The 26,222-nt window shown below is 53.6% G+C and overlaps 1 protein-coding gene across 1 annotated transcript in view; it reads left to right on the top strand.

The window, feature by feature from the left end:
- Nucleotides 1–5,101: 5,101 nt before the first annotated feature.
- The window catches only part of Mulk (acylglycerol kinase-like protein Mulk), a 95,600-nt gene continuing 74,479 nt past the window's right edge, over nt 5,102–26,222 (top strand). The window contains exon 1 of the mRNA XM_076910597.1: nt 5,102–5,107. The gene's annotated coding sequence lies outside the window, so the exon portion shown is untranslated. The remainder of the gene's footprint in view (nt 5,108–26,222) is intronic.

Below are 26,222 nucleotides of genomic sequence, written 5' to 3'. Positions count from 1 at the left end.
AAGAATCCACCTCTTTCACGGAACACGTGGCATTCCTTGCAAAGTGCAGCGGCCAGCCTGGGGATCTGCGAGGTATCCGAGGTAAAATCCAGAGGCGAGTGGAGCAGAAAAGAACTGTCAGACTGTCGTCACCTCCGCGACCGTCTGTCGTTGATTAATGGCAGTAATATTCCGCCGTATACGGTGACCCAGGCATCGGTGACACAAGCCTCGTTATATAGAAACGCCACGGCGGCGTGTACCCGTGGGCTGGACTGAGCGCGAGGTTTCTGCTTTTACAGCATCCGGAACCGACACGGCAAGAACTTCCTATCGTAGAATTAGCGCAAACCTTCGAGCTTCCTGGAAACCGTCGCGGCTACCGCAATTTCGCCAGCTTCCAGGCGTCGCTCGTTCACCATTCTCTTCAGGGAATATCGCTCGACGGCTCGTGACGCGCGACGCTTTCTTTAAATCGAGACGCGACAGTTCGAGCTTGGATTATCCAAATCTGAAGATCGATTGTCAAGGTTCGACGATGGAAAACTGACAGTCGCACCGGTACCACGCGATCGATACCGTAGTAATCGATATTTGAATAACCGATAACCGCGTGTCCATCGCTAATAGACGTCTCAGCGTCCAGCTAACGAGAACCGTAATTCATTCGCCGTAACAAGACGTTGCTCTCGAGCCGTTCGACGTGTTCTCATCGTCGGACAGCCGAGAGGTAACACGCGTCGAATACAAATCATCCGATGCGTTTGTCCGCGGCGCGTCTCGCGGCGCAAAACACCGGCCGGCTCCCGCCAAGGACTACCGAATCGACTCGCGGATAAATTCCCGGCAGAGCTCCCGTTTTTGTCGCAGGTCGTGGAAGCAACGACGGTGGAAAAAAAGTCGCGCGCTGGCCAGTTTCTTGGCGAACGCGCGACGGCAAAACCCGGGTCCCCCGGCAAAACATCGTCCGCGTCGAACTTGTCCGCCTCGTCCTCGATCCGCGACAGTTCTATTTTTCGCACGGAAACGTTGGATCGGGGCTACGAGGCACACGCGGACACCACGTCCAATCAAGCCCCAGAGTCCGCGCCGCGGACCACGGGACCAATAAGCGATGCAATCATGTCACCTTCGACTGCCACGACCAGTCCGCGACGAAGCTCGCAAAGGACGAAGGAGCAAAGTGGTGCGATCGGTTGCGAGACCGATGGAGGTGGTGCCGCGAGGACTATTCCCGTGTCGTTAACCAACCGGGTCATCCCGCCTCCGTTTCTCGTCGAGCTCCTGCTTCTCGTAACTCTCGAGGATGATCCCAGAGAGTCCTGGGGCGAGAGAGAGGCGCAAACCGCTATTTTTCTACCGTGGCTACTTGGTTTACGTAGTTTGCCTTTTCTAACAGGTCTGCTTACCTACCACTGCGGTATCCCGTGTGGTAAATTAATTACGAGGAAACCAATCGCGATGCTGTTCGTGCGTGCGAGGTTCGGTAATTGTTCGCGAGTCTGGTAGCATAAATTTTCTGTGTTGTCAAGCGAACAGCAAAAAGTGGCGGGGTTAGGCGCTGAGGATCTAAGGTGAAGGATCTCGTTGCCGTGGAAAAGGATGATTCCAACATCGTGTTCAGGCAGGCGTGACAGCTCGTTAGCCATAATATTCGATTGGATCTCGATCGATTAGGTATCGGCATCAACATCGTACCTGACTCTCGGATGTGTATATATATATATAGTATGAAAGCGAGATAGAAAGAGACAGGATGCACACGCCATCTCTTTTCCCTCCTTTCTTCTTCTCGATGCGCCACTTTTCTCTCCAAGCCCGATAAGTGTGGTATAGAACGTCTCTCGATTATTTCATACCTTTATCGCGAAATAATGATAATAAGCTTGCGCTCGGGAGCGATGCGGTGCTCGGAGAGGCAGAAAGAGGACGGAGGGGAAGGGTTTAGAAGGAGGATGGTGAAATAAGGAAGAGGGGTGGTGCAGCGTGATAGGTGATCGTCGGTGCAACAACAGATCGTAACGAACTCCGTTTAATTTCGGTAAAAAACCTTTATTACGCCTACAAACCTTCTATCGGTGACCGTGGACGGGCGAAATTGCATCTTCTTCTCCGTCTTCGTCCGACGATGAAATTCCTTTTCATAAAAACCAACGTAAAACGTGATAACGTTCAATTACGAGCCGAGTAAAAGTTCCTGTGGATATATGAACGTTTTTCCTTTTTTTTTTTTTTGTTTCGGCGTTTCTTTTTTTCCCCACCGCTCGTCGCGTTCACCCGCGTATCCGACCGGCTACGAAACAGGTTTATGAAATTTTTTTTCGACCACCCGTACTCGGTTGCCGATCGAACGATTTCTTTTCCACCCCTCGCGGGTGTTCGCGCGTCGACCGCGAAAACGCGCGACGCGCGTGATTAATTGTTTCGCGTCCCCCGTAAATCGATTTCAACGCCGGTGGGAATACAATTAAACGGCCTTTCCCATCGCGGTGTACCCCCACGGAAGAAAAATCCGTCGCAGCCAGCGTGGAACGAACGGCGAGATGCATATTACCCTGGAAGCGAAATCACCATCGACAGCCATCAGTGACGCGGTGGCGATAAGGAATGCGATGATATTCACGTTCGCCAGGCCGAAAATAAACGATCGTCGAGATAAATATTCCTCGACTAGGCGCGAGATACAAGCGGAGAGGATTTTTCCAGCTGCTCGCCAGGCTGCCGTGGAGCATTGCGCATGTAGAGAGCCGGGCGGACCGACGCGATCTCTATTAACCCCGCGTCGCGTCCATTCTCAGCCGTTCCTCACGGCTGATAGGCTTCAATTCTCTCGTCTGTCGGCTACCGGTCGGCTACCACCGCCAGGAGACCCCCGACGTCATTACGCGCACGTGTAATCCATTCGATCCTCGTTACGACGTCCGCCGTTGCGTTAACACCCGCTCGCCTGCATCAACCGCCGCCGATTATGATAGCTTCGGAAACCGTTCGAGACTGTGAGAAGCGATCACGCGACGATCCTCGAGATTTTCAGGCCCCCTCGAGTTCCGAGAACCGGCGTAATACGCTTTGCATGTTCGGTGTTCACCTCTCTGTTCGCCGGGTACGCGTACGGCATAGCTCGCGCACGCTACGCGAGGGGATGAAATTTACGAGCCGCGGGACATTTAAATCAACGTAAATTTTCAATCGTGATCGCGCCGCGCCATTAGAAGGCGCGGCTCGTCCGCTCGAGGAGGGACGCGTTAAAGAAGAGCTCGGGTGCGTCGGGTTTTTCACGGGTTTTTCCCGCGGCTCGCCTGCCGGGAAGTTACCTCGCGTGCCCTCCAGGGAGACGACGCTACTTCCGCGGCAGGCGAAGCGTAATCCGGTACATAAAACAAGAAGGAGCTCCTAGCATTGAACTTTGCCCGCGGGAGCGGCTTGTCAGCGAGCCGAGCGAGCAGGTTAGCCGCGCGGCTGTGCGTGCGCCCGTTGCACGGTCAATTCTCCGCGGGATTCTTTCTCGCGTTAGACGCGCGACACGGCGAGGTTTCAAATCGAGCCAGGGAGCAACGGTACCGATCGATGTCCAGGTGTCCGGGATCAGCATCCTCGACGAGACCGCGCGTCCACGTAGCGCTCGATCCGGGACGAAGGTTCTTCTTCCCAGCAGACATTTTCATTCAGCGAGAGGCGCGCGCGTTTAGTACGTTTTTCCCTGGGAAGAGTAGGTATTCAGGGATAGCCTGAGTATTCGTAAAACGCATGCACGCGTTAGTAAGGCCGCGGAATGAAACACGTGGAGGCGGGAGGGCGTAAAATCGTCGATGCACGACTCGAATGCGACAAGATCGAATCGATTAGTCGCAAGCCTGTATACCAAATAGCTCGTTCCCTGGAAAGCAGATCTATCAAGAACTTTATTGTGTCAGACGTTGTGAATACGAGAATTGATCCAGGCACGGCACTCTGTTGCGAGAAACGCGGGGTACGTCCGCGCCATAAATTTGAATAAATTTAAAATCGCGCTCGCCGCGTGAAAGCGAATCGGGGATGCTCGCTGGAGCGCGCGATTTTTTTCCAACTGGATTCGATGATACGTATATTGTATGTGTGTGTGTGTGTGCGTATTCGGGTTTGTTAAACGAGTTACGCAGACGATTTATCGAGTGCGAACGCGATAAATTCGTCGAACGGAGGTGGCACGGGAGAAGGGACGCGGAGGAATAATAAGACGGTACGCGTAAAATGAAATGAAATTAATTAACAGGCAACCACGCGGCGAATACATCGGATATTAAAGTTCATGAAGGTGCATCGCAAATAAAGTTCATTCGAGTGCATAACACTTCCTCTTAGCACCACGTTAACGCAGTATTTATCGGGTGTTCATCTGGCGCGCATAACCAGGCGGCTGCCTCCTTGATATCCTCTTTAGCCTGGTTCGAAGGAGTAACGCCCGGTTATTGTGGTAGCATCGGTTCGACGGCTCCTATTCCAATTGAAATTCACGTCGTAAGACGCGCGCCGCTGTTCATTTTCCCCATAAACGGTGCATAAATAAACATTAGCCGACGCTCGGTGGAAAAATTCAAAAACCGCTCTGCCCGCGATGAGGAAAATGATGAAGTAGAAATTTACAAATTCAAATCGGAATTTCCTTTCATAATTCATAACAGACCGCCCCGTTAAACCGGGTCAACGTTCTTGAAACTGTACGGTGATTCTGAAAAGGTATATCCGTACGCCGCGCGGCCACGGTCTCGATTCGTTTCGAAAAACGCGTGCCTTTTCTTTTTCTCCGGCAGTCGTTGATTCTCGTTTCACGGGCAACCGATCCCGTGGCGGACACGAGCGAGCCGTATTTCCATCGGTGTGAAATTCGAAGGCTGCGAGGTTGTTTCCGCGGTCACGCCGCGCGTTCGAGCCGCGCGCGATATCCGCCACCGAGGAAAGGGACGAATCGAGAGATTCCCCCGCGACATTCGTTTCCACGACGGGGATAAAGTTCGATATCGTAAATCGGGCCGGTTTGAAACGAGTCGTCATCGTTGCCCGTGGATTCTCTCTTTCTCTCTCTCTCTCTCTTTCTCGCTTGGTAAGCCAGGATTCGCGAATCGGCTGTTTAAATCGGTGTGAACCGAACGTCCCCGTATAAACAGGCTACGCGCACCGTGCACCGTGCACCGGGGTGCAGAAATCGTGTGAGATCGGGGAGAACGATAAATCGCTCTCTTACCAATAAAGTTCGTTACCTCGGAACACACGGGCCCCGTGTAACGAAGGAGAAACGTCAAATTAAGTGAATTACGTGCATAATTACGACGGCTGCGTTTATCGCGCATCGACAAACATTCGTAATATGGGGTTGCGGTTTGCGGCCGTGATACCGCACGGTGGGACCGGCACGAACTTCAGGAATGCCTTCTCTACTCTTAACCGACAGCCGACGCTGTAATTCAACGGACTGGAATTCTTTGGCTGCGCGCGAAATGCTTGTTCCATCGTCATCTACGTGTGTCACTGTCTAGTCTGTTCGTCTTCGTTGAAATTCGTCTCGATTGGAAACTCGTTTTCACCGGGCGCAAGTAGAACTACGACGAGTGGACACGATCACGTGGGAAAGCCGATGGGTTATTTCATAATGCCGTTTATAGCGAGGCGTCTTGTTGTGCGGCCGCGCGCATATCGATTGGCTGTTTCCATTTCTAAAGGCGATCGTTTCCTGAGTTTCACCGTGCTATGCGCCGCGCGGCGTCCACCGTGGCACGGCCACGCTCGTCCGTAGCGCACGCCAGGCAGGCCGATGAATATCTATGGGGTATGCAAAGTATTTCGTGTTCCCCATAACAAGCACCTCATTGACCCATTGCACGCCCGGTATTACTATTGTCTACACGACGGTGCATGCTATCGGTTTACCCGGTGGGTGGCATCGGAATCTGAGACGGTTACGACTTTCCCTGGCTCGAATGCTTCCCGGGGCTCGCGCTACTCTCGAATATTTCTCGCTCCTCCCGGGTTCCCTTTTTACTCTTAACACTCGCCACCCGACTATTATCGTACGATGGGCTCGAATTCGATCCGAGTCGCGATCTAAATTGACAAATGCCTGCACGATCGCGGGGACGGTAGGAAAAATCGGTTGCCCGAGCAGGTAGTCTAATAGAGGGTCGCGATCGATCCCGTCTATCCGCGAACGCGCGTACCGGGTGCGGCCGTGCGATCCTCGAGGCGTGTGTGTAGTCGCGGGTGCGAGGATCTCGATTCACAGGGCCCCGATAGGATCTCCGTTGGCCTCGGCCAATTACACCCGCCAGGCCGCGGAGGCATCGAGAGGAATCGAGCCTGCCTGCTCGGGTTAACGTTAGGGGCCTTACGTTGTTCCTGCATACGTTTCGCCTCCACCGTGACCCACCTCTTCCTCTCTCTCTCTCTCTTTCTCACTCTCTCTCACTCTGTCTGACCACGCGTCCTCGTTCCCCTTAACAGTCCCTCCTGACCGCCTCTCCGTTTCATTCTCCCCTTTCTTCCTCTCCTTCTTCTGCTGCCGCTGCTGCTGCTTCTTCTTCTTCTTTTGCTTCTTCTTTTTCTCTTTCTTCTTCTTCGTCGTCGTCGTCGTCTTCTTCTTCTTCTTCTTCTTCTTCTTCTTCTGGATGTTCGCGGAGGATCTTATCTACGCGTTACGTTACTCGTTCGCTCCTCGTGCAGGTCGTACGTGTACCTTAAGCAGACCGTTTACTCCCGCTGCGAAACGGTAAGCACCTCGTTGACTGCAATAGCGATTTCAGATCTGCCCGTGGCGATGTAACCGGAGGGCAGCCGCGGAACGCGCGCCCCCCCTCGAGTTTCCCAGCGGCGGCGTGGCTGATGCATCTGAGAGCGTATAATGCGAATGACAGCCAGACGTGAAGTATCCAGGGTGGTGTATCCGTTGGTGCGTGGTTGGTCCGCGAGAAGATCCGGATCGATACGGAGCTCGTGCGGCTTGCCCGCGATCGTCTCGGGACACGAACGCGCGTACTAGCGCTGCGCGGTAGACGGGATCGTCGGTAGAAAAATCGAACTTCTCCCCCACCCCCCTCCCCGCGTTGCCGCGTAATGGATTCGTAATTTCAATGATGACACGGTAATTAGTCACGATGATTTCCCAAAGTATGAGATTCGCATAAATTTTTTACTGCCACGGATCGAAAAGAAAGGAAATTCCCTCGACCCGTTCGCGAGTTACTGAACACCGTACAGTTACACTAATAAGCGGGAACGCTCGTCTGCATACGTCATAAATATTTACGGCGCGTTCATACGTAATAATTACACACTTACGCGTTCATACAAAATAATTACAGCGACGGTTCCGCGCGCGCGTCAGCTCGCACGTATCTCCCGGGCGAAATATAGCTTAACCTAGGATTTAACATCGCGAATACGGGGATACGCGTTGCGGGGGAGGTGGAGAGAGGCGAGAGCAATTTCAATTCACAAACCAGAACCAAGAGGGATACCCATTACGAGGCACCCTCTCGCGATGCGGTGAACGCTGTTTAAATATGCCTATAGGGCTCGCGTGCGCCACGAAAATTGCGCTTCCTGCTTCGTTGATGCCGATTATCTCACGGGATCCCTTCCTTCCCAACCTCGACCTCCCTCCTCGCCAGTCCCTTCTGTGCTGTGTTTCTTTTCCCTCCCCTCCTCTCTCTCTCTCTCTCTCTCTCTCTCTCTCTCTCTCTTTCTTTCTTTTTCTTTCCTTTTTTCTCTCCTCTTTCTGCTGGTTTCTTTTCTCCGAGCGTCCATTGTTGTGTCACCGTCTACGCGCGGCGGTTACTCAAGCCTTTGCCATCTTTATATTTAAGTAAATCTTCCATTTTATTCCCGGGCGTAGGGGCTCCTTGAATGCTCCGGCAGTTCCTCGAGTTTCCACAGGATGATTCTATAATTCTAATTGAATCAGCGAATGCTTCACCTTCCTAAATTCCATATTTAAGGTGGTTAGACAGTGCATCGCACCTTTAATCACGACCATAACGATTCATAATCGCCCCGGGGTCTCCGTTTTAATTAATTCAAAACGCCAGCCAGAGGCGAACATCCTTCTCGGCTCTGGTGTGTTCCGAGCCCACATGATCGCCGTTCAACCCGAAAGATCCCGCGGATCGTTCGCTGCGATAGCGTATCGAGATGCTCGGATAACTGGAATAATTATATATATTTTTATACAATCCATATAATTGCTCCGGTACTCGCGTGCGCCGTTCGAAATTCGTGCTTCCTGGCTATGCTAACGATCCACCGTATAGATTACGCAGTTCGCTCGTTACCAGTGGCCCATTGTCTGCTCGCCGGGATTATTAGGCAAATATCGTTTTCTGTCTGTACACCAGCCGTATATCGATAAGCCGCGGTAGACGTCATTTAAATATTAAATCATATCCTACGCGGTTAATTAATCCTGGTGAACGGCGAAATCATTTTCCAATCGCGTCCGCGCGATCCCCGCGTCCATCTGTCTCGCGACGGTTGCGCCCGCGAATCATCCCCCTGGGTGAACGAATTCTCAAGGACGCGCGGGTTAGCACGTCGTGACGTTAAACAGCTCGCGTGCGCTGCGAAAATTGCGCTTCCTGCCTCTCTATGCTAATGATACCCAGACGGCACCGATCTCTATCCCTGTCCCAGTCCCACGTCCAGGAGGTTAACCTTTCTCCCGGTACGGTTCGGCCTCGCGCGAACCGAAGGGAGAACATATGGAGCATCGGTGGGCTAGCGTGCGCGTTCGCAATGTATCATGGAAACGGCGCGACGGGCCAAAGGGTGGTCAGAGGGGAGGAGTGGAGAGGAGTAGAAGGGAGGAAGAAGGAGGAGGCCCCGTCGTAACCGCTCGTGCGGCGTCTCGTTCGGTGGGGCCCCTCGACTCCGCTTCCTATCGGTCCCAGAATCGACTCGCGTAATTGGCCGCCTAAGAACGTACGATATTGCACCATGCAAATGCACGGTGCGCGCATCCGCCACGCTCGCCCCGGTAAAATAAAACGTCGTCGAGCGACACCCACCACCCTGGCGACCCCTTCGCGGTAAGCTCGACGACGCACCGGGTATTCGAACCTTCGCCCGGTTCGGCTCTTCCATTCCTGGCCTTCCACTCCGAACGCGTCCGTAGGCGCGTTTATATCGAGGGCGTAGAAAATTCGAGAGAGGGTCGGGTGTTGCAGGTGCGTAAAAACCGAAGGTCGAGGCATGAAGCCGTCATTTTTACGATCGTGAAATTCAACAAAGCACGGCGGCGCGGCGAGAGAGAGAGAGAGAGGGAGAGGAGCCGCGGCTCATTAGCGGCTCGTAACCAAGCGTGCACGAATGGGGCGCAGAAAATGGGTGACGTTAACGCGGCGTGACAGTATAATTCGCGCGCGCTGGTTACCGTCCCGGGCAGCCGGTCTCGCGATTCCCGCACCTGTCTAAACGCGAGATCGTACATTAAAACGCGGTTGGCCCGCGGTTCTGCGGGGCGAAAAAAGCCCCGCGCTTACGGCCGAGCGGAGAGCGGCCCCCGGTTCTCCAACGGATCCGCCCTGTCCCCCCGGAGTTTCTCTTAATTGGTCCCTTTTTATCCCGGCTGGGACTACAAATTGTTCGCGTTGTAGGTATGCGAGCGGAGCGTAGCCTGTCGTCCCCGGGTACGAGCTCTCTCGGAACAGTTGAAACGCTACCGCGTACCGAACCTAGCGAGATGGTGATGGACGAGGGGAAATCGCGACCGAGCCATTTTTCTTCTCGCCCGCCGCGATTAGATCGCCGCTTCCGGGAAAAATCTTAATGCCCAGGCCTGTCCGACCGGTGTCATGAATCCATCGCCTGGACGACGGCTACGCCCGGCTGTCGCGTTTGCTCTCCCGCCGATCACCCGCTTTTGGCGCGTCGTTTTCAGTGGAACTGACGATTGCGATAAACAGCGGCCTATATCGTCGCGCGCCCCCCTGCAGCGTAACACCGATTCCTCGCATGCTTCTGCGTTTGTTGCAAGCCTGCGCGCACCAACTGCGCTACTTTTTGAGACGGTTATCCTCGGCCACATTTGGACGGGCTCGAGCAGCTGCCCGCGACGTATACGCTTCGAGGAAGTTCCGATTAGGCGCGAACGAATATCATTGGAAAGTTATTAGAAGAAGGATCGAGGGGGAGGGAGGGTGGGCGCAAAAAAATCGTGAAACGTTCGCGATCTCTGTATCGGCCCGCGGCGGCAATTTGCGAGAGTCATTAATAAAAATCGACGCAGCCCCGGCTCTTTCGCCGGGCAAAAACGAGCGTATCCCACATACGCGCGGTGGGACCGGAATCGCATTATCGCCGCGCGCCTCCCCCTTCTCACGGGCGTTCTCCATTCGCGATCACGAGGGACGGGCCCGAAAGATGAGGCGAGGCTCACCGAGTCCCAACGAGGATCAACCGAAAAGCGGAGCGGAGCCGTTCCACCGGCCGTTTCGACGACAATTTCGTGTTCTCGCTGCTCTTTGCCGACGCTCGCTGCTCGGGCCCGCATTATTCCGCGTGCTTTTTCCACCGGCTGGGATTTACTAAAGCAAGATCGGATTCCACGAATGGATTGGACTGCATTCCGTTCGCACCTGGGTTTCTGGGCTCGTCGCTTCTTCTGGCTCTCTCGGTCTCCAACAGACGCGACACGTCCCCTCTCCCCCTTTCCCTCTCTCTCTCTCTCTCCATCAGCCTGGTTCGACCCTTTTCATCGCGAGAAAGGGAGAGGACGGAGTGGCCACCACCGGTGGTGGTTCGTCGATCGGTCCGCGGGCAGCACGCGCGCCGCTCCGTCTCGCGCTTCTACGTACACGCGGGTAACTAGCTGCTGACGATTCGACCTGGGTCGCGCGATCTGTATCCAGAGATATATCGGGGGAAGGCTGTCGGCTAGCCCGGGAATTACGAGCGGCCCCGATACCATAACTTTCCGACTCGGGGAATGTATCGCGATCGATCGAGAACGCCTCGCAACGCCGCGCGTACCAGGAACGGTGATCCGGCGATCGGATACAAGAAATTGATGTACATTTCAAACAGGCAACGGCGATGTCGCGGGCTCGACGGGAGGAAAAATCGTTGATTGCGACGACCCACGAGCGGAGTGGGCGTGTTCCCTCGACGATTTACGTCATCGGGGATCAATGAAATCGCGACGGTCACCGCGGCGGAGATGGCCGATCGGGAGATGGAACCGGGACGAGTCGGAATAATTCACTAGGTTATCGCGAATGACGGACGTATAGCAAGATCGAACGGTGGCCTCGGATAGGTGCGGTGGGTACGGGCTGACACGGACGGGGGTTTATAACCGGGGATTTCTATTCAACGACGCGCACGCGGATCGATCGATTTTGGAATAGACGACGCCGCGCCGGATACGGATCAAAGAGCCATCGGGTATCGGGACATTACGTAGCGCGCATAAATATGTGCAATTCAAGAAGACAACGAAGCGCTCAAACTTGTCCACCGACGGCGAAGCGGCAGCTGCGTTCCCGCCAACTCGCTCGCGCGCCAGTGGTTCACATGGCTGCGACCTCCGCTTCCCTCTGGTACCGCTCGAGACGGCCATCGTTCATCGGCAGATCGTTCGAATCCTTCGACGAATCTCGATTTCTCTGCGTAATCTCTTCTGCTCTTCGTATCCAGGTGTTTCCATGGTCGTAATTTATTCGAGAATAACATGGAAGATCGTCTAACGATCCATCGAATACTGGAAGCTACCTTGCTATTCAAATTTCGAAAAAACGAATCGGTCGTTTCTCGCTCCAATTCCTCGACTCCTCGATCAGCGTCGATCCTCGAGTTTCAGCCAAGTGATAGCGATTTAAATGTCGAAGGAAGCGGTGAGCGTCACTGCCGAAGGACAGTTTCTTGCTTACTGGGTGCGCCCGTAAAAACAATCGTATCAACTCAGCTCACTCATGGCTGGCCGGTCCAGGCCGGTGCACGCGGCTAAGCGGGCCGCGTTGCAGTCGCAACGACTGCATCCTGAGACACCAGGAGAGGCCAGGACGTCGCCGCTGGCGTGCGTGGCAAGGAGGACGCTCACGGCCGCGTCCGTGGATTCGTCGCTATGCCTGGTATTTTCACGAGAAGTCTTTGATTCAGTAGCGGCAGAAATGCCCGTATCGGGTTCGCGTCGCGTAGGTTTTGCCCGCAGCGCACGCTGCCTTCTTCTTCTCTCAGACGGTGCTCCACGTCGAATCAGCCCGTTTCTGCTTTGCTACCGTTGATTTTCGCTCGCTTTCGATCTCTGCCTTCTGCCACGCCAGCTCGAGGATATCGTACCGCTTCCTCGAGCAGCACGAGCCCAGCGAGATGTAGTCGTTACCTCTCGACAATTCCGTCCTCTCGTTCGGGACAAGAATTTTGTATCGGCAATTCGCGATGCTCCCGAATAGCATCGTCGATCGGTCCCCAAATCCAGAACCTCAAAGTCCCGTCGATCATTAAAAGGTTAAACTGGCCCCGCAACTGTTGGCGGCTCGTCTCAATCCCATCGTAAGCGTCGGTCCAGAAACAGACGAGGCGCAATCAAAGGAACGGCAACGTCCCTACGAGCACCCTACCCACCCTCCTCCCCTTCTATACACCCAGACGAGTCGTCCTGTTCTTTCGAGAGCCGAATCGAGAAGCAGCGCGTATATGAATACGTATCAGGTGCACGTTGTTGCGCGGCGTTGCGCGGCAGTACGTGACCACGCATGTGCCCAGTTTTTGCGCCGATGGAATGCCGCGACGGCGGTTCGTTTGAATCGGCGGGTATCCCTCGATCGTGGACCAGGCCCGATTGTTACCGGGGCCCCGGGAACGGGGACCGTTTCGTCTGATTTCGTATGAGACGCAGCGCGACCGGTTGATCACCGTGGAATTTGTAGCTCAATTATACCGGCAGCCATTGCGAACGGATCGAACAGCGGCGGCACCAGCAACAGCAGCGTCCGCGCCGTTCGTCCTTTCAGGAATAGCGCTACGAGCTCGACGCGGACGAGGAGGATCGGTTTCTTTTCGTCGCGGGGTCCATCGTCGGCGGGACGAAACTGGCACTGCGCTCGTTACCTGGAAACTCGAGCGAGCGACTTCGACGGCCCAGTCTCTCACGCTCCTTTGATTGCCACGGCCTTTTTTGGAGGCCCCGTGGAGTGGCGTGTGTCGTTTGTCGGGTTTGATAGGATTGTTTGCGGAGGATCTTCTCTCGGGACGGTCGATGGCTTTCGGTAAATTAATAACAACCGTTGTTTGGGTCAAACTTAGAACCATTCGAATCCTTCGTTCCCGTGAAAATTCCCCAAAGACATTTCTAACGAAATCAAATATTCCTCTCGATGCTCTCGAACGAGCTCAGCCATTCGAACCGCAATTTCGCGGCTTTAGTCGAGGCAGAAAAAAAGGTTACGCGAACTCTAAGACGAACGGCTGACCGCGGAGCGAAACTGAAAAGTTTCACGGGGAGAAGGCGTATAGTATTTGCACGGGACGGTTCTCCGCGGCTGAGCGCCTCAGATGCTCGCGGCTCCTGCCGGGGTGGCGGGTTGATTTATCATTGCCGGGAATGCAGATACTTCATAAATTATATACATCGGACGTCGGACGTCGGACGTGCATGCGTTTCGACGAGACGAGACGTCGGATGGAACGCGAGGCACGAGGCCTACCGAATGCCGCCCCCTTTTCACTGCCACTCGTTCCCGTGGCTTCTTTCTCTCGCCGCCCCGCGCCACTTTCCTCCTTGTCCTCGCGAGGCACCTTAATCCACCGACAACGGAGGGAAGGAAGCGTCCGCTAGATCGAAGATAATCCCTGCCACCCAATGGTTACGTCCGACCGATTTTTCTGTTTGCCCCTAATTAATTGCCTCGCCATGGGTCACGCGTAGGTGTCTGATTCGGTACGATCGCTTCAGAGACCCCTGCGATCATCGACAGACTTTTTTTACTTACGATCTTAGCGATATCTTCCTATATTTTCTTCGTGAAATCGCTCAGACTACGAACGTTTACTCGCCACGAAGTGGTAAGCGCAAGCGATTCCAATCATATCTTTCTTAAGAATTACGAGACACCACCGATACTTTGGTGGACGACAGAATGTTTGAAAAACTGGAAACAATAAAAATCCGTACGAAAGCGGATTCAAATGGACGATAGGAGCGTACGCGGCGCGGAAGGCGAGCGCGATCGCAAGAAACGGGTCCGCGCGCGTACACGGTCGCGTAGCCGCCATCTTTAATAACCCGTGAACGCCATACTGCTGGCTAAGCTTCTCTTTTTGTCATAAATGAGAGGCGACCGCGAGGTTAAACGGGTTGTCAGGTGTCCCCTCCGCCGACGGTAGCTGCTGCATAATTTTACAATCCCGGCGAGTCCCGGCGCTCGTATAGGTTCGCCACGGAGGCTGGAGCGCGCGTGTACGGACGCGCGTTCGCCTCCGTGTGCGCGTATACACCTCGAGCCTAGTCGATCGGGAGAATAATCTCTGCGAGCGGACGCTGCGCGCCGCGACGGAGTTTATCGTGGCGATCAGTTCATGGTACTTTGCTCGGTTCCATGTTGCCGATATGTATTCCGTGGAAGTTCCGCTGGACGTTCGATCGTTTCTTTCGCATAGGGTATTTCAATTAAGTTCTTGCGCGGGTGGTCGCGGCGGTGGATCGAAGCGTTCTCGAACGTGGGAGATAGGCTTTGTAATTTTCTTTAGATTCTTAGATTTCACGGAGCACTCCGCGACGCTTTACCCCTTCCGATGTCCGCGACACGGATGCGTGCGCGACACCGTTCAGAAATGGAACGGAGGAAGGAACGATTTTTTGCCGGGATTGCGGAAGCGTAGGGGACAAAACGAGGGCGAGAACGGTTCGCAGGAGTACCCGGTCGATCGCGTAGCCATACGTCATCCTTGACGCAAGGAGTCAGCCGCTCCGCAATCCCCGTGGTCCTTCTTGCGCGAAGAAATCGGCCCTTCTTGCCCATCCCGGCTGGATACATCTTTTAGCTTGTAGCGACGACACCACCTCTCGGCTCCTCTTCGCCGACGCTGAAATCGCGTTCTCTCATCGATATGTATGGATGGACATGCCGATGGAATTTTAGTTGGTGTCGCCTCTACCTACCCCCGTGGCACGCACACACGCGCACAAGCACAAGCAAATAAGTAGATCGACGGAGGACGTGAAAGAAGAGCGACAGGGTCGATGAATGGCTCGAAGCGACGCGGCGATCTCGATCATTCTCGCGTCGGTTAATCGTGAATTCGTTCCTGTTTGTAGGCTGGATGGGTTCGAAGGAATCGTTTTTCGAGCGTCTCGGATCTCTCCAGCTCGTAAACGAGCGAAACTCGTAGCCAGCGAGTCGCTCTTGCTCTCACTTTTCACTCTCGTCGTAAAAGTATGCAGCAACGCGCGAAATTCAACATTCGCTCCTTGGCCATTCCTCATTTTCGCGACGCGAAACGGAGCGCAGAGGCGCGAAATACCCGAGCGCACGCTCGCCCTGTAACAATATGTTCGCAGCCGCCAGAAAAGCAACGGTTGACGTAATAAAACGGTGAAACCGAGGCAACCGGGGCACGTGAACAGTAAAGGCCTCTGATTTATGAACCCGTGGCGTAGCTGTGATCTGGCCTGAATATAATCCCTCTGGCACGGCGCTGCTCCCTGAAACCCGGTGATTTCGCCGCGAATTCGAAGGCATACGTTTCCGTATGACATTTAAAAGCACCCGCAAAAACCGTCTAAACCAGGAGGTGGTTATTTATGTACTTTCCCTAACAAAACCTGTTCGACGCTGCCGATAAAGGCCACGGCTCTGGCTTTTGTCCGTATCGGAGCGTAACGCTCGATCTCTGGTATCACGATTTTACAATAGTCGCTCCATAATGGAGAGGCGTTAGAATATGTCGGTTACAAGCTGGATCGGAAGAATGAAATTTCCAAAGGAACAGGACGTGACTGATCGACTGACTGGTCGACGAGCCGCTGAACGCGTTTACCGATCCGCGGGTACGATCTTCGCATCGTTCCCAAGATCGACCAGCCTGAACCGCGGCGTATCACTGGGCAATTGACTCGAATCGAGGGTAGCCAACGTCCGCGATAACGCGATCGTGACTTCATAATCGCGAATCCGGCTATCTATCATTGTCAAGGCTCACCCTGCGAGCCGGATAGGGCAAAAAGGCTTACCTGTACCTCGCTGTGTAAACGACTCGCCGACGTGTATCACCGAGCGGGGCAAAACAATTATAAATTATTTAATATATCCCGTAGACTCGTGGGTCTCCCTAATTGTAAGGCAAAGGGCCCAAGCGGCCGGGTCGTTTTTTCGACCTAGCGGTGCGCCCCGCCGCCTAACCCCTTCTCTCCTACCTTCTCTCTCTTTCTCGCTCCCTCTCGCCCCGGTAACTTCTGTCAACCATCCCGGTCCCTCCTTTGCTTTCTCTTTTTTCGTCCGCTCGTCTTATTCCTGGAGAATTACGAACCTCGACGAGGCACAGAGGAAGAGAGAGAGAGAGAGAGAGAGACGGAGAGAGAGAGAGAAAGAGGCACGAGAGGAAACGGACGTTGACCCGTCGAATAATGCGAATCGATTCGATGATACGCCCGTAATTTAACATCACGGTGGAAGATAAGCATCGAGAGGCACAGCCAGAGGGAATGCAAATATTTTAATGACGGAAAAACGGGGCTGCGATGGGAACATTTTTGTTTGCGATCCCCTGGATTTATCGACGGCTGCTCGCGCGTGGCCGATCAATACGGCGAGCATTGCGCTTTTTGATTGCTCCAACTATGCATACGAGCGGCAAGTTCCTCGTCGATCGACCGTTCGACGTCCTATAATCTGGTGGCGGGGGTTGTTTTATGACTCTATCCATCGCTAACAGCGCGCGCCGATTTTCTAATTCGAACGATCGCGTCGTGTGCAATCGAATTTGTCGTTCAGCCTGGCTCTCCTCGGGACGACTCGCGCGTCTGACGCGCGCGTAGGATACACCGGCGATAGAAGCGATCGTGGACGTATATTTTCGCTGTTTCGTTCCGCAGCGGGGGCCGCGGAGCGCCGCTTTATCGCGAGGGAAAGCGATAGATTCCAGGAGCGAATGACAAACTACAGGAAGCGATTCTAAACTCCTTAATACATCTGTGTCCGGCTCAGGATACCCTCTGCAAGCGTGCACTTAAGAGCAGCCACACGCTCGCTCGTCGTTCTTTGCTCGAAAATCGAATACAGGAGGAGGGTGCCGGACTCGTTTAGACTAACAGAACGTCCCCGATTTAAAGCGCAGCGTTAAAGCACAGGGGAAAAATCGTTCGATCGACGGATTGAACGGTAAATCCTTCTCTAATCGAAACGAATTCCAAGACCTCGAGACGGTTTTTACCCGGCGCGGAGAGGCTGCCCGGCAATTACACACACCGGACCAGGCTGCGTAAGCGCAAAATCAACGCTCGTTCCGTGGCTACGATAGGGGAAGGTTGTTGTGCGTAGCGGGGAAAACGCGTGGCGATTTGCGCGGCGGAATGCGCCGACTGCAATCGCAGAAGCAGCGACGACCGCGAGGACCAGAACGACCGTGGGAAGCAAAAAGTAGCTTGAGAACCCGTACGAGCTACGATAGGTCGGTGTATATACGGGGCTATTCCGACTCTAAGGAGGTGTCGTTCTATCCCTACCACGAGCCCGCCTACGGACCGGCCAGTTTATCATCGATTTCGTATTTATCCCGGTATCCCGCCTTCTCCGCGGCTCGGCTCGTTTCGATGACATGTTATCCGACCGGCGGCTGCCGCGATGGCCACGAACGGATCGCGAGCAAACGTGCCTCGATGTTTCGTTTCTGGAAATCATCGTCAATGCAGCGTCGCCTGATGCTCTCGATGTAAGGAGTGGTTAATTGGATTTCAGATGCTCGAGACATTTGTCGAGACAAATCGTGCGAGAGTTTCTATAGATAGATTGTATTCCAAGCAGATTGATTCCAGTCACTGTCTTAGAAACGAGCAGAAAGCGCTACCAAGATCAGAAAATACTATAACAGCGCAAAAGCGCATGTGATATCGTTTGGAGATGTGAGAGGAAGTTCGCGTCCAGAGCGCGATCGCGGAAGTAGCTTAAACCCGTCGCTAGTCAGACGGCGAGTCGCGAGTGCGCTGAAAAGACGACGAGATGCATCAAAGGGGGAGGAGAAGCTAGTGGGAGCGAAAGAGTGCGAGGAGAGCGAGGTAGGGAGATGCAGCGAGATGATTCTGGACCAATGGAGAGGCTGCACCACCGTAACCGTATGCAAACTACATCACCGCCTCCACCTCGAGTGCTCATCGAGTATGCAAAGTCCTTGGTACGCGCTCCGCCCATCCGCGGACGCTCGGTACAGATCTCTTCTACGCGCGCTCTCTCGTCTGCAACGGCACTCGCGAATGGCGTGCCGTCTCGTTACGCTGTCCAATCTCGTCTCTCCCCGGCTCGATTTCCACCCGATAAAAACTAGAAAAATGATCGACCCACCCGTGCAACCGCGATCCTATGGTGGCGCGTCGCCGCGTGCGTTGGTAATTTTCAACGTCCCTCACTGAAGGACCCGCGGACGGCCCCGCCGGTGTTCCATTTTCGATTACCATACAAAGGTGGCCGACGACGGATAGCGCATCGCATGATCGAACGGTGGCATGCGCACTCGCGACATCGACAACGTAAATCTCCACCCTCTGGGGGCGCGCGGCCGCGCATTTAGGGAAACTAATGGCAAAAAGCGGCATAATAATTCCGAATCGATTTCGCTCGCTGCTAGCCCTTATCCCGCATGTATGTATACAGCAGCTATAAGGCATCTCGCGATCACGTGACGGAGGATTCTCGTAAAGGTAAGGACGGGTTGAAAATCCATTATTAACCCGGCTCAGAGGGATCCGTAATAAACGTGCCCGGCTGCCTTCGAAACCGGGGAGATGCAACGTCCGAGGCAAAGGGAGGAAAAAAAGAGGAGCATGGGAAAAATCGTTTGCTGATCTAGCTATAAAACCATCGATTTCATATTCATCGAAAATGCCGCATTATTCTCTAGAGGGATGCTTTACAGTCTATCTCGAAGCAATAATTACTCGCTTAACTCTCGAATGTTCCATGGTAAAGAAACCGCAGTCTTGCGTAGACTTGCGTTCAACGAGGAACCACCCCTCGGTGGGTGTTGCGGTTTCTGGGCAACATTGTCGATTGGGTTCAGTCGTTGCCCGGTTGATCGAAACTGTGGTGGATCCACTTTTCACTACCGCGAGCGAAGTCACGAGCTCTGAAGCTCTGCAAAAATGAAATTATTGGCTCTCGTCTGTAGAGCCAATTGACGAATAGGAAATATTCAGCGTGCAAGCAAAGGATCGAGCCAAGCTCGGAAGAGGTCCTCCGTCACGAGGAATTGAAAGGCGAGAGGGAAAGAATACTCGCGCAGGGGTGGCAGTTCCAGGAGTGAAAGACCGAGGGTTTATGGTGGTCGGTCGGCCGTTATCGGAGTTATACGGGCTGCGGGGTGGTCGGTCACCGGTCCTCTCTCAGATATCAACCGCTCTACAGCCTCGTTCTTCCTTCCCACTCCTTTCCGGAACGATTTACACCGGCTGGCATCAGTGGTGGTTCGTTCACCCACGCGTCCACGCGCGGCGAGCCTCTCAGCCGAATCCTGTCCGCTGTTACGACGAATATCTCGCGCGAGCTTTACTATTTATTCGCAGGCGGGGATGGTAAACGCCGAAAGTTCTCGTCGGAGCGTTGAAGGATCGAAGAAGAGGAAGGCGGACGACGGGAGACGGAGAGGAAAGGGAGAAAGAGGTTGGCGTTATGCCTGCTCGTTAGAGCGGCGAGATCGGTGTCGCGATTCCGGCGATCGAGCAGATTAATGGTCATCGCTGTCACTTAGCCTCTGAAAATCGAGATTTATCTCGTTACTTTACCGGCTGTCTAATTGTTTAAGCCTGTATACGCAGGAGGCTCGCCCGACTGGTAAAACCCTCCGGTTATAAGGCGCTCGACAACGTTTTGTTGCCCCCTCGGCTTCAAGAGGCTCGTTTCCGTGTATCCCCGGTGATCGGTGATTGCTTTAAATCGAGAGGCGAAAGCGAGAGTTGCGTTCGGGGATAAAGGCGGCGGGAAGTGTTGCAATCGAACGATCCGTCTCTGCGATTTGTTGGATTATGCGGTTAGGTGTCCGGGCTTGACATTTGCCTCATTTGTTGGCCAAGATCCACCGCCTCGTACCCTCCGTCTGCGTGTAATTAGCTTCTTTTTTCGGCGCGCCTTACGTAACACGCTTCTTGCGGCAAATCAGTCGAGGAATATGCGCTTTCGCTGATGCCCACTGTGAAACGAGGAGTTTCTTGCGAGGATCCCGTTCAATCCGCGGGAGTTGCTTTTAAACGGAGTTGCGCAGTCGGTCGTTCCGAACGAATGATTCATCGCGCAACTTTGTTCAGGAAATTGCTTCATTTTTCTCTGGTCGATGCCTCGAAGAGATGGGGTTCATTTGAATTGCGAGGAGGCGAATCGAAGGGCTCGTCCAAGGGGTTTACGGTGGACGCGCTCACGTTCGTGCGTTTGCGTTAAGAGTCGAAGCGGCGGCGAGGATCAAAAGACGCCCCCACACGCGGTCGATCGTCGCAAAAATGCCACCGTCTCGTTTCAACAGCCACCGGCGTGCACGCACCGCGGACGCGGACGTGCACACGCGTTGCATTACGCCATTACGCGGTTGACGGCTGTAGCTGGAATCGATGACGATTCGCAGCTACACCGATCCGTTGTCCGGCGATTAAAAACCGGTTACAGACGCGACGATTTTCTTTCTCGAGAATGTTGACTTTGCTCGAATTCAAGGAGTCCTGAATAATAAGTAATCTGCGCGTTATTTAAGAAACAGCGAACGAAATCGAAAGGCTCGTCGATTAGATAAGAACGCGGCGTACGGAAATGACGTCGGACGTGTACGGAGATCTACGATCGAAATTCGAGGTAAAAGATGCCCGAAGATAAACGCGCGGTGTTGCACGTGCGCCGCGTGCAAACGTGAAAATTGTCGTCGTTGTATGAGCGCAGGCGTGCGTGAGGGTACGTGCAAGATGATGCGCTCGTATGCATCGAGGCCCCCCGGCTAAGTGACCTGCCCGGTGCATCTGCGTAATTCGCAGCACGTGCATCTCTCCCGTGCATTTATACGGTGGCGAGAGCGGTAATCGCTCGCGAACGGCCACTGGCCAACCGATGGAACGGGAATCGAACGGGGCCCGACGAAAACGTTTTTACCCCCGTTCGAACGCAACGCTCGGAACGATCGGGAAATGCTCGTTACCTCTTTTTCCCTTTTCGATTGTGCAATTTGGGGCAGGCGAATTTTTTCACCCGCTCGAACCGAGTCGTGAAAGGAAATTTGTAGGTCGAGCGGTCGCGGTTTCAGGAGGCGATGAGTCGTGAAAAATCGACGACTCCGCGAAACACGATTTGTTTTGCTCGGGACGCGGTTAGGGGGTGAAATTATTCGCTCCATATTAGAGGAAGGAAGCGGCTGATGCGGCGTTGCATTATAAATGCGCCACTAATTGATGAGAATTTGCTAAAGCGTCGAAGCTGGTATTATGCAACGAAACGGTACAATGTAATTCGCCCATTGTGCCCAAGGTGGAATTATATGGCGCGCAAACCTGTTTTCCCATGCTGGGCATGCATAACCAGCCGGGATAACTTTATTACGTACCGAGTCGATGTCGGCCCGATAGCTTCTTCGATCCGATAAGATCGCGATATCTCATCCGGATGTTTATTTCAAAGGCGGAATTACGAGTCTGGAGCGACGCCAGCCGTCGTAAATTTCACGTAGCGAGAAAAATGGCGTGAATTCCTCTTCCCCTCTCTCCATCTACCGCGTCCGCCTTCCTTCTCTTCGTTCGACGCCTCCCAAGCGCCGTTGACAACGCGCGACGGCCAAAAATCATCGATAATCGAAAATAGATGGATCGATGAAAAAAAAAAAATGTGCCATCCTCCTTTTAAGCGATCGAAGAGGAACAACCGAATGGGATGAAAAATGGGATAGAGTAGAATCGCACGGGGTGGGGAGAATCCTTAGCAGGGCTGTATCGCGGAACGATTCGTATTTTCACGTTCCAGGACAAATTACTGCTCGTCGCGGCACCGGGGACGATGAAAAATGAGCAAAATCCACTTCTCGAGTCATTAATGTCGCGATATCTGTTTTACGGTGCCGGGTCTGAAACATAACTTCGCATGGTCGACTTGTCCTCGTGCACGGTTCAGTAACTTTTCCTTTATCCTGCGAAACGCGGAAGTCGCCTCGAATTCCTCCGCTCCTATTAGCGGCGACGGTACCTCTTCTACCAGTGTCGTAAAGAGCGACGATTAGAAGCGGATCGCTTACCGGGAAACCCCCCCTCCTCGCGATATTTAATAAATACTACGTCAACGCGTCCCCTTTGTTCCTTTATCACTTTTTGCTTCGTTTAGATCATTAATGTCAACGTCATAATGGTAACGCGATTAATTATATCGCAACCAAAGCATAGATGGTACCGCGACTAACGTCGAGATTGACGTCGACCTCGCGAAGACACTCGCAAAAATGAAAGATTGTTACACACAACGACTGCGTGGAAGAAAATCCAGAGAAACGATAAATTTCCAAGAAGAGAGGAGGGTGAGAGTACTTCTCATTCGAAGCAACGCGGACAGTGACGTCGCGGGGGTGGCAACGAGGTGGAAGAAGGTTGCGCACCATCGTCTAGGTGGGGTGTTGTACACCTCCGCGATCCATATTTTACAATATGGCCGGGGGGGGGGGAGGGTGGCTGGCAGGTTAGGGGTGGCCTATAGGCGGCACGCTGATGTACGCAGGTCTGGCAACGATTGGTCGATAGTAACGCGACGATTCTCTCTCCGGCTTTCTCTGCCCTTCGCGACGGCCCTGTCTCTCCTCCTCGTCCCGAGATTTACACGCGGCTTGCGGGTGCGTGCGCGCGTGGCCGTATGCAGATCCACTCCAGTGGTAGCGGAGCAACCCCACCAGCGAGACCCCGTTTCAACCCTCCGCGAAACCCTTCGAAATACTCCACCTATCGCTCGCCTATCGCTCTTCGTCCTCCTCGCTGGCCGATCCTCAAGGGTGGATCTTTTTACATTCACCGCGATAAAAAAATGGCGGACGGCTGCTTTGCACCCCTTCGCGGTTGTTCGAGTGAGTCTCACCGGTTCAGCATTGGTGGCACGTTTTGGATACGCGCGATCAATTTTAGATCGAGTTACTTTCGCCGTAATCAACGTCCTCCGTGTCCCAAAAACGATCTCGCAAGAGCAAAGTTCCAGCGATCCAGTCTCAGATTTCCCGAATTTCCCTGAAATTCAGTGGAACCGTAAACTCGCCGGATTTTCCGATCGCGCGTCCCAGCGTTATCAGCAGGGGTGGGTACGCGTCGAGAAGGCGAGCCGCGAAAACTTCGCCATTCCCGTCCACGGGGATGGCCCTCTCCCGTGGAGCAACGAGAACGTCAAAGAAAGGACTCCCGTACGGGTGCATTATGTCCTCTCGAACTCATAAGAAAACGGGAGTTCGAAATAGTAATGATATTATGTTCGCGTCGGCCGTCGCCTTCCGGGGGTTGCAGCGAGAACAACGGGGTCCGGTTCGAGGGTGAGGCGAGAGGATGCGGACACGAGGATCAGAGGGTGAGAGGGAGGGACGAGTGGCGTATAACGAGAAACAGAGAGAGGGTGGACAGAGAGAGCGGTGCGGCGGGGTGGTTTGTAGACGAGGTCGGTAGGAGGATAAGGAGAGAGTGGAATCCTCCGACGTAACGGGAGGGTGAGGCGTAATATCCCGAGTAAAACTTTTCACTCAACGCGAGAATAGGGTTGGCTGGCTGCAGGCTAGGAGCTGGTGGGGGAGGTTGGCTGGACGTACGACGGAAAGAAAGGAGGCAGGGGCCAACTAAGTACAAAGAATGTAATGTCCTCCTTCTAGCGGCCGCTATACCTTTCACCGGATTTCACCCGGAGATGTCCCGTGGAATAATAAGGATAAGAATGCCGAGGAAAAAGACTGGAATGGCCAGCGTCTAGGTACGGCGGGCGTTAGTCGCGCGGTTTACGTTGCAGAATCCGCGAATCTCGGACGTCTATAGGGTAGAAGGGTGGCAAAGGGGTGGGAACGACTCGAGGTTCTTCGGAAAATCGACTTGGAACGGGGCGCAATTCTCGCTTGCCAGTGGAAATGGAAGTTAAGTCCTTCGTAGGCAAACTGTACATATATACGTGTATATATATATATGAGAATGGAATTCACCCGAGGCCTCGCGACTGATCTCTCTCACCTGAGACGACAAGAAAAACGTCCATCAACGCGGAGGGAAAAGAGGAACGCACTTTCCTCACGGTCGCATCGTTCTCTCCCTCTCCGATGGCGATCCATCTATTCATTCCAGACAACGTTGTACAAGAAACAACGCGCTTCCAGCGCAACAACATCCGCGAAACAACGGAGACAACGAACCGTACGTTAACAGAAAATAATCGCAATCGACCATCTACGAGTCGAAGCGTGTTAACAAACGAATGGTAATTGTTTAGCCGTACCTCGACGGCAACCAAGCGTTTTTTCGTCTTTTCGCTTTTTTCTGCAGCCGTCGACGAGGAGGGAAAAATAGACTAGAGGGAAGGAGAGAGGGAGAGAGAGGGAGAAAGGCGAAACGAAAACGTTCGAGGGCAGAGGGAAAGAGAGAGAGATGGAAACGGGACGGGTGGGAGTCAGCCCATGAGCGGGTTCCATAAGGGACACCGTGAGAATTGGAACTGCGTATGCGCCACGGGGACAACGGGCCGAGAGGAGCTCTCTCGACTAGGCTAGCTAGGAGAAAAACTCACCTTCATTATGCTACCGGCATCGTAATATAATGGTTAAAATCGCCGTAAATGGCCGCGACTGGCCGCCCGTCCGAGCATTATACCGCGTAAGCACGCGCTCCTATGCGTGAGACACTCTGTGCACGCGCAGGGTGTTGCAGAAATAACAGCGGCAGATTAGAGTTGCCACTTTTTGCCGGGCAATCGCCACTACGGACAGGTGCCCGCTTCACTTAGGTCCCTCTTGCCCGCCGGAGAATATTTCGGTTGTTCCACTTGAACCTCTTTGGCGTTGGGACCGGCGAACAGGGGGTGAGAGCCGATCCGTATGGAAGATAGGGCCTGGCCGTAGGATTTAATTAATTTTTTCATACGTCGTAAACTCTCCTTTAATTTCACGGTTTAGGGAGTACTCTGATTAGGAAAATGGAGGCAAGTTCGACACGCAAGATACGCGGAATGTAAATGGTGGTCGCGTTGCGAAACGGAGAAAGTTACTCGGGCGAACAATCGCGTTGATTACGGAACGTTAAGTCATCCTCGTTCGGTGGAAGACGAATCGAAACTGAGATCGTAGGGCTAATGATCGACTCGTCGATCCTCACTGTCGAGGCGACGCCAGGACCAATTTGGTTCGCCGGAGAACGATGACAAATGCTGACGGATTCCGATCGATCGGCATGCAAACGAAATGCAAACGGTTGTCAACGGTCGCGGGTATCGCAATCGTAAAAATTGCGAAAGCTGGTTGATAGCTGCGCGGCGATTGGCCGGCTGGGCTGGCACTAATGTGGGAGAGCTATGCCAGAACCGCGGCGTGCCAGATATTCCGACCGTCAAAGTCGCACAATCCGGCCTATCCGGATCATAAGCAGGTGGTTTGTCAGGAATGCCATAGGACTTGCTCGGGGACTAATAATCGAACGCGTACCGGCACGATCTCCGTCGTTTTTCGTTTAAATAAGGAGAACGCGTTCCGGTTTCGAGGGCGTTCCCTCGAAAATAATTCAACCGGCTTTTCCATTCCTCTTCTTGTCTCGCTGCTTTTTCACCCGCGTTTCAACGCGGTGGCAAAACCGCGATTTAACCGCGGTGTCGCAATCGGTGATACTTCAACAATGACCGCGTTCTTCCTCCTCTCGGTTGGAATTAACGATGTTTTCCACGAGCATATTTGGCCAACGCGCAGCCAATAATTTTATCGCTTAGAAAGGGAATAATTAGCCGAATTACCCGTGTTTCTTCGAAACACTTTCTACGAGGTTGATCACGATCGTTCGCGAATGCATATAAAAATTGTTTCTCCAACAATCTGGCTCCACGATGTTCCTAGTAATTTCT

The sequence above is a fragment of the Xylocopa sonorina genome, chromosome 2 (assembly GCF_050948175.1).
Source record: "Xylocopa sonorina isolate GNS202 chromosome 2, iyXylSono1_principal, whole genome shotgun sequence".
Classification (NCBI taxonomy): Eukaryota; Metazoa; Arthropoda; class Insecta; order Hymenoptera; family Apidae; genus Xylocopa; species Xylocopa sonorina.
This window is presented reverse-complemented; position numbering and strand designations above follow the sequence as displayed.